Here is a 9,965-nt window from a genome sequence, read left to right as displayed (position 1 = left end):
CGTCAATGTGGAATGCGCAGGGCAGCCTGATATGAGCGAGGCTCAGAAGATGGATCCGCAACAGCAGCAGCCAAACAAGCAGCCAACCAAGCAACCGTACCATCCTTACGTTCCTTAGGTTTGAAAATGCCACTGCGACTACGTGTATGTGGTCGGGACACAGGAACCACCGAGGTCGACGGAGCAGCCTGCAACGGGCTGGAGGACGGCGATGTTGACGAGTCAGCCGGTGACGAGGAGCCAGTCATGGTAGCCTCGGACTCGGTTGGCGAAGAAGGCCGACCCACCGGCGAAACCGGCAGAGCAGACGAAGCAGCTGGCGACTCCGGCATCACAGACCGGGCCGATGGCGAGCTCGGCATAGTGGGCCGTGGCGTGGCCGGTGTCGCGGGCCGATCCGCTGATGAAGGCGACGTGAGGACCTGAGCCGCGGGCGAAGACGGCGTGACGGGCCGAGCCGCAGGCGAAGACGGCGTGACGGGCCGAGCCGCGGGCGACTCGGCGGCCGCTGGCGAAACGGACCGAGCAGTGGAGATGCTCGGCGCGACGGGCTCATCGGGTGACCATGCATGGGCACGCGAATCGATGCCATGCAACATAGGGCGATCGACGTGCCCACCAGAAGATGACGATGATGATGGTGAATCCTCCAACAGCTCCAAACGAGCTCCACGTCCGGTTCCTGCACCATGGTTAGGTAACAGCAAAGGAGAGTATGCAACATCATCAAATTGGTCAGAAGCAACAGAGGATGAATGCAGGGATGGTGGTTCGACAGTGGACACAGGAAGGTTGGCAAAGGGAAAAACATGCTCATCAAACACGACGTCCCGAGATATATAGACACGATTAGTGAGAACATGAAGACATTTGTAACCTTTATGAAGAGAGCTATAGCCAAGAAAAACACACTTCTTAGAACGAAACTCAAGCTTGCGCTTGTTATATGGACGAAGATGCGGCCAGCAAGCACACCCAAATACCTTGAGAAAGGTATAATCAGGTTGTTCATTAAGGAGAACCTCAATGGGAGTCTTCATGTTTAAAACACGAGTAGGAGTACGGTTGATGAGAAAGCATGCAGTGGTGAAAGCATCACTCCAAAACCGAAACGGAACAGATGCATGGGCCAAAAGAGTAAGACCAGCTTCAACAATATGACGATGCTTACGTTCGACTGAACCATTCTGCTGATGTGTATGTGGACATGTTAAACGATGAGCTATCCCAAGCGACTGAAAGAAAGAGTTGAGGTTGCGATACTCGCCCCCCCAGTCTGACTGGACATGAACAATTTTGTGCTTGAGAAGACGTTCAACATGTTTTTGAAACTGAACAAAAATATCAAACACATCAGATTTGCGTTTAATAAGGTAAAGCCAGGTAAAGCGACTATAAGCATCAACGAAACTGATATAGTAATTATGACCACTGACAGAAGTCTGAGCAGGACCCCATACATCTGAAAACACAAGTTCTAAAGGATGTTTCACCTCACGACTGGACTCCAAAAAAGGAAGTTGATGACTCTTCCCCTGCTGACAAGCATCACATACTGCTACATCTTTATGACTAGACAAACTAGGAAGCTCACGACGACGCAAAATATGACGGACAATAGGTGTGGCCGGGTGACCAAGACGAGCATGCCACTGTGACGGAGAGACCCGAACTCCACTGAAAACACGAGCGACACCAGGATGCTCCAGACGGTAGAGGCCCTGGCACAACCGCCCACTAAGAAGAATGTCCCTCGTGCCCCGATCCTTAATAAAAAGATCAAAAGGGTGAAATTCACAAAGCACATTATTATCACGTGTGAGTTTAGGAACTGAAAGAAGATTACGGGTCACAGATGGAACTCGAAGAACATTGCGAAGCTGAAGACTCCTATTGGCATGTCTAGTGAGAAGAGATGCTTGACCAATATGAGAGATGTGCATACCTGCTCCATTGGCGGTGTGGATCTTGTCGGAGCCATGATAGGGTTCACGAGTGTGAAGCTTCCCCATCTCGCTGGTTAGATGCTCTGTCGCCCCAGAGTCCATGTACCAGTGTGGATCGATGGAGTAGGACTGAGTGTGTCCCTGTTGCTTCTGCGGCGCGGGACGATCAGCCATGGCGACCTGACGGGCATTGTTGCGTGTATCTTTGCCGTCATTGCCAAGACCAAGGAAGCTTCGCTGGAAGCGCTTATGACACTTGGAGGCCCAGTGCCCATCGCGGCCACAAAGCTGACACACACGTGGACCGCCAGCCCCGGTAAGGTCGCAGTAGGTGGGGGGGCCGAGGCGGGCGACGGTGGCAGCCCCAAGGGAGACCGGGGTGATGAAGAAGAGCGGCCACCCTTGGTGGCGGCGTTGGCCGAGAGGGAGCCAGTGCCCCTGGTGCGGCGAGTCTCGACCCGTTGCTCAGTGAGAAGGAGCCGAGAGAAAACCTCGTGTGCCAGCATGGGTGTCGAGTTGCCCCGCTCGTTGATGATCTCGACTAAGGCATCATACTCCTCATCAAGACCATTGACAATAAACGAGTTGAACTCGGAGTCGGTGAGGGGCTGTCCAATGGAGGCCAATGTGTCGGCGAGGCCCTTGACCTTGTTGTAGAACTCAGTGGCAGTGGAGTCAAGCTTCTGACACTCTCCAAGCTGACGACGGAGTGCAGAGACACGAGCCTGGGACTGCGCTGCAAAGGTGCGCTCAAGGATGGTCCAGGCCTCATGAGACGTCTTCGCGAAGACAACAAGGCCGGCAACTGCCGGCGAGAGCGACCCCTGGATGGAGGAGAGGTTCGCCTGGTCCTGCCCCGTCCAGACGTGATGGGCCGGATTGTAGACCGGACCGTGCACGCTGTCTACCAGCGCGGGTGGGCAGGGAAGCGATCCGTCGACGTAGCCTAGCAGGTAGTGACTCCCCAAGAGCGGGAGAACCTGCGCACGCCAGAAGATGTAGTTGTCGGCGGAGAGCTTGATGGTGATGAGATGAACGAAGTGAAACGGCGGCGGCGAAGACAATCCCATCGAGGAGGCTGCCTGGGGTGCAAACACCATGGAGGCAGCCGGAGGCACCGAAGCCGATGCGGGAGGAGGCGGGACCGCAGCCAGGGCGGGCGCCGCAAAGCTCGCGGCCGGTGCGGACGCCGCAAGGCCCGCGGCCGGGGCGGACGCCGCCAACCCCGCCAGCGGGGCAGTGTGATCCGCTTGCGGCAGGAGCGGCGGGACGATGCCTGCGGAGTCCGCAGCAGACGGCGGCGCCGCGGTGTGGACCACGAGGTCACGCCCAAGCGAGGGCGCCGGCGGCGTGGAGAAGACGGAGCCGATGCTCCTTGTCCCGATCGGAGCCGGAACAGAGACGGCATCGAGCGAGAGGTTGAGCAGAGCCGCAAGAGAGGCCGGGAGGAAGCCCGCAGCAGTGGAACCGGTGGTGGCGGCGCTCGACATGGCGGCGGCGCGATCGGTGGCGCGGCGGCGGCGGTGAAGGCGGCGGCGGCTGCAGCGGCGGTGCGGGTATTAGGGTTTAGAAGCGGAAGCGATCGTAACCTAGCGTGATACCATGTAAGACAATAAGTTTTGGGGAACCAGCACAACCCTCTAGGGGTGGCTTATCTCATTATATATAATGGTTGTGTTACAATATGTACCATATACGTACATAGGTACAGAAACTATATATAGTCTAACAATTCGCTTGTATGAATTGAGATGGCTTAAGAATGTTAGTAGTTGAAAGTGTGTTTGATCGGCAAGAGGGGGTGAATGGGAGATTATTTATAAAATTCTCGAAAGAACCTATTTTTCGAAGAACAAAGAAATGAATAGTACAGTACCAAGTACAACGAAGATACCCATCATCAATAAGTTTAGCTAGGTTACTAGTTTATCTTCTGTGAATGATTTACAAGTCGTATTAAATGTTATCTTAGAGAGATATAGTTCAGTACCAAGTATAGAGCAGATAGACATCATCAACAGGTTATTGAACCCAATAGAGACATTTGTCCAGAATAAAACAATGTGACAATTAGGAGGTACCAAGCTCATCGTAAACATCTCATGTACTCTAGATTTTTTTTGTGTATATCTAATCATAAACATGCGAGATATTTCTCACCGCCCAATTTATATATCTCTGCAAAGATTGGTAGCGATACACACATACATATACACTACATAATGTATGTTCACAAGTAAAAATAAATAAAAACATGTGGTTTTTCATTTCTTATTTTCTCACAAGTAACTGGAATTCATTTTAATATGTTTTAGTGCATAATGTATTAAACAATGTAAGCTTATTACCAAATATGGTTTATATTAGATGTGATTGTACTTTGACCAAAAATCTCTAATAACATTTAGTACGAATATTTATATTTATTTTGATTCCCCGGAGCGATATGTTTCCAATGCCAATAAAAGACAACTCATCCAATGGTTTTTTTAACATCCAAACACCGACACAAGTATGTCTAGTGTGTAGCGCCACTAGGAAGCACTGGTATAGCGAGGTGCTATACAAACGGTTTTTAACCCCTTTCCGCGATGACATTTTAAACCGTCACCTAGTGAGTGTGGGCGATAGGGGTCCTTCCCACATGACCCAGAAACCGTCGGGGATAGGCTCTCCTGGCACACACGCTCGGCAGAATGAGGTCGTGTGCGACGGGCGAGCCATCAAATACGATTATATAGGCACAATCGGTTCCGGTCGTAAGTACATCCTACGCAGTCAGTCACCAAAAAATATTTCCTTTTGTTATATACATTTCACTCCTCCCACCAATCCACAGCACCGGAGATACCCATCTTTGTGTTTGGCTCTTGCTCTATCTCCACCGCTTCAAACTCACTCACCCTTTACTCCTCCAATGTATGTTTCTTATACCAAAACACATACGTGGTCAGCTGTAACTATGGGCCTAATTATTGAGTTTCTTATATTATGCCAAACCACATAAATCAAGAGGTTGGCTATATTTTGCTTGACTTGGCTAAATAGTTTCTTGGTCTTGCCTTTAACTAATGTATGTACGGTCTGCATCTAGCAAGATGCTTATCTGGTTTATATGTGTATATGCCAACTGGCTGCGTCCAGGCCTACTGTATTTCTTCTTATATTAATGCCTACATCAGAGTCTTGTATCTGGCTTAATCATATAATTGTTTGACCTAACCAAATGCATAGTTCAGTGCACTTGCCTCAAATGTATGATTTGCATCTAGCTAGTTGCCTATTTATGTATACAATAAGTGTCGCTAGGCAGGCTAGAGAGGCTGGAGTTGCTCATATTATACTTGACTTGGCCGAAGACCCAACATAATTCGTTCCAACCTCACCACTAGGTATATTATCAATATACGGAAGTCTTGTCTGCGCCTATAGCGCCGGGCTGCAAATTAAGTCGCTTGAATATATATGCCTAAAACATTTCTTAACCTGTCTAAATGTATGATTTGTGGCATCAATAACGGCCATTACTTCTATCTATGCCAACTACTGGCATGTTCATCCTTTCTATGTAATAAATGTACACCACATGGTTGTGCAGTACCATCACATGCCTACTGAACTTCTCATATTAACCTTTACATCGAGTCGAGCGTCTGTCTTAATAAGATACTACCTACTTGCCTTGGGAAGCTGAGTATACTTCCCTTAAATAGTTAACTTCATGATCTCCATCTAGCTAGTTACTTATATATCTAAGCCAACTGACACCTAGACTTGATCCTAGTAGTATTATACTCCCTCCGTCCCAAAATTCTTGTCTTAAATTTGTCTAGATACGGATGTATCTAACACTAAAATGTAACTAGATACATCTGTATATAGACAAATTTAAGACAAGAATTTTAAGATGGAGGGAGTACTTGACTTGGGCAGAAGACCCAGTGTGATTCGTGCAAATTAAGCTCGACGGTGGTGACAGAGACACATGGGGGCTTCTATCTTTTCGCCTACAGAGATGGGACAGGTTCAGTTGCTTAATTTTGTGTGGTTTTCCCAGTATTGGCCGTTACTTAATTTCTGGGGATGCTTCATCCACCCCAGGGCGGTCGGCACGACAGACTGCCCACATCGCACCTTCAGACTAAAGAATATATTTTTGCGAGATAAGAAAAATCTCCGTCGGGGGGGGGGGGGGGGGGGGGGCAGGTTTATTTTCTTGGTAGCATTTTTGGAAGAATGTCGATGTTTTTTTTGATTTTGAAGGAGTCAATGATTGTATATATGTAGCATCTCCTTAATCTTATCCCGGCTTCTCCCGTTTGCACCAACCGCTTACAACCTCTTTGTGCATGTTAATTCGCTTGTATGAATTCAGATGGCTTAAGAATGTTAGTAGTTGAAAGTGTGTTTGATCGGCAAGAGAGGGTGAATGGGAGTTTTTATGAAATTCTCAAAAGAACCTATTTTTTCAAAGAACAGAGAACTAAATAGTAGAGTACCTAGCAGATACACGTCATCAATAAGTTTAGCTAGGCTACTAGCTTTTCTTCCGTGAACGATTTACAAGTCGTACTAAACGTTATCTTAGAGAGATATTAGTTCGGTACCAGGTACAGAGCAGATAGACATCATCAACATGTTATTGAACCCAATAGAGGCATTTGTCCAGAAAAAATGAATAAAACAATGTGACAATTAGTAAGTACCAAGCTCATCGTAAACATCTCATGTATACTCTAGATTATTTTTTTAGTATATATCTAATCATAAACCTGCGAGATATTTTTTATCGCACAATTCATATATCTCTACAAAGATTGTTAGCGATACACACATACATATACAGTATAGTAATGTAAGATTCACAGATAAATAAATAAAAACATGCGCTTTTTCATTTCTTATTTTCTCATAATTAACTGGAATATCTTTTAATGCATAATGTGTTAAACAATGTAAGTTTAGTACCAAATATAGTTTTCACATAATAATTAGATGTGATTGTACTTTGAACAAAAATCTCTTATAACATTTAGTATGAATATTTATATTTATTTCGACTCCCTGGGGCGATATGTTTCTAATGCCAATAAAGAATAACTCATCTACTGGTATTTAACATCCAGACACCGACGCTCGTATGTCTAGTTGGTAGAAGGAGATTCACGCGGAGGACTAGACCCTCCTGTTGTTGTGTGGAAGGAGAAAGAAGATCCCTCGTGATGGATCAGACACGACCGCCCATGTATCTGGTGGGATGGGTCCCTCCCTTTTCCATAGAGAAAACAAAAGCTAAACTAAGTGTTGTTTAAACAAAAAAGACTCTTCTTTCTGGTCCTCTCGATCGCTCTCCTAGCCTTCGATCTCTTCTCTCCTATGGCCCTCTGCCCCCCTCCCCCCCCCTCCTCCAATGAGAGCACTACCTTGGGCACACAACCCGTCATGAACGACAGACCTCGAGACAATAGCTAGAAAACTCAGTGTATGCACTAGAATCCTTTTCCCAAAGTAAAATCTTCAATTAGAAAAATTCATAAAGATAAACAAAACGGACACCGAGAGGGCCGCTTCATACTAGATGTATAAACCTCCAAATTCATCTCCCATACAATGGTCGTAGCCAGCCCGTTTTATAGGCGACACATGATCAACTTAATATCCAAGCTTTGTCTCACATAATAGACTAGAAAACATATTCTTATTAGACTCTTATTTAAACACAGGCTAATCATATCTTATACTAACTAATGACCCGGCCACGCTGATCATGCATGTAGGATTTTTTTGTGGGGAATTGAGGGCTTTATTCAAACGAAGTGCTCCGGTGCTGTCAGCCAGTAGACTAGTGATCAACAAGCTCGGAGGATTGTTCATCCAACATTCCGTCGCCTCCGACGTGCAAGCATGTTTTGCACACAGATGGGCGGGGATATTGGCATGTCTCTTTACATGACGAATAGTAAAAAAGGAAAATGAAGCAGCTAGTCCCTCAATATCAAGTAACACAAGCGCTATTAGCGAGCGCGAAGAATGGCACGAGTTCCAAAGATTGACAACCTCCAAGCTATCGGTCTCCATCTCCACTCGCACAAAGCCTCGTAGCTGAGCAAACACCACACCCTCACAGAGAGCCAGAGCCTCCGCTACTAGTGGGTCAGTAGTGCCCCGGACCGGTTACACTAGACGCTCAAGAAAGCATCAGAAGATCTAACGACACCTCCAAGACCGCACAACCTTGCCTCCATAGAGATTCCAGCGTCGTTATTGATTTTAATACAGTCATGTTCAGGAGATCCCCAACCATGACCCGGTAGGATCCTTGCATGTTGTTGAGGTATTTCTAGCAAAGACAAGGTCTCTCTGATCATCTTCATAGAGAAAAACGGATCCAAGCTCTCCCTATCATGTCTTATGTTGTTCCTTGAAGTCCAAATCGCCCACATGATAGTGATAATTTTTGCTTGATCCACATCATCAAACCTAGGGTCACACAAGATATCCCTTGACCAAGTTTCTGTATGGAGCTCCGGGAGTTTGACAGATAAGGATCCCCGCGCCTCCTTCCAGAAGAGCTTAGCATGAGTGCATTTGATCAATGCATGACATATGTCCTCGTCTGCATCAAGGCGGACTTTGCACCTTGCCAAATCAGCTATGTGTCTATGTTTTAAAGTGCACTCAATGGGAAGAATTCCCCTTAGCACTCGCCATCAAAACTCTCGCACCTTTGGCACAACTTTGAGCTTCCAAAGCCTTGTCCACAGCTGTTTCTGTTTCTCTGAAGATTCCGTGACCGTCCCTTCCTTTAGAGCAGATGCTCGTTCAAAGTCATGAGAGAGCGGTACACTGATTTCATAGTGTAGATACCCGACTTTTCTGCCGTCCATTCCCATAAATCATCTCCTCCTCCGGCCCTCAGCGGGATATTGAGAATAGCATCAGCTTCGGGAGCGATAAAATGGTGTCTCACCATATCAACATTCCATAGACCATGGTCTCTGTCGATCAACTCAGACACACCAGTAATGATATGGTTGCCGATGTGAGTGGTCGGCCGCAAGGAGATCAGCCCCGGGACCCATTTATCCTGCCAAATGGACACCGAAGTGCCATCTCCAATTCACTTTACTAGGCCGGCTCCCAACGCTTGTCTTCCAGTGCAGATCGCCCGCCATGTATCCGAGGCGCACTTTGGAACAGTAGCCGCCATGAAGTCACTTTGTGGAAAATATTTTCCCTTGAGCACGTGAGCACAGAGGGACTCCGGGTTCGTAAGCAGATTCCAGCCATGCTTCCCGAGCAAGGCTAAGTTAAACAATTCCAGGTTACAAAACCCCATCCCTCCGGCAACCTTGGGTTTAGCAAGTGAAGGCCAATCAATCCAGTGTAGTGATCTGTGATCGATTGAGCTACTCCACCAATATCTAGCCATTGTTGAAGAGAACCCTTTGCAGACCTTCTTGGTGAGCTTGAAACAACTCATGGAGTGTGTTGGTATTGCTTGGGCCACGGCCTTCAACCTGACCTCTCTACCAGCGCATGAAATGAGACGTTCCGTTCCTCCTTGTAGTTTGCTTCGGATCCTCTCTCTAAGATATTCAAAAGTTTCACTAGTAATACGTCCAACGACAGTTGGAAGTCCCAGATAGCGTTCATTGAAAGCTTCAACCCATATGTTCAAAAGTGCCTTCAACATCCAGCGCACTGGTTCGGCCGTGTTAGGACTAAAGTAGACCGAGCTCTTGTCTCTATTAAACACACTGACCGGAGCAGTCACCATAGATTTGTAGCACCTCATTCAGCCTAAGTGCACTGGACACCTTTGCATTCATAAAAATGAGACTGTCGTCCGCAAAGATTAGGTGGTTTACCCAAGGCGATTGATAGCTAACTCGGATTCCTCTGTCAATGTTGATACCTCCATAAAAATTCAACAAGGAAGTGAAACCTTCTGCATAGAGAAGGAACAAGTACGGTGAGACGGGGTCCCCTTGACGAAAACCTCTCAAGGGTGTAAAA

Source organism: Triticum aestivum, chromosome 4B (genome assembly GCF_018294505.1).
Source record: "Triticum aestivum cultivar Chinese Spring chromosome 4B, IWGSC CS RefSeq v2.1, whole genome shotgun sequence".
NCBI lineage: Eukaryota > Viridiplantae > Streptophyta > Magnoliopsida > Poales > Poaceae > Triticum > Triticum aestivum.
This window is presented reverse-complemented; position numbering follows the sequence as displayed.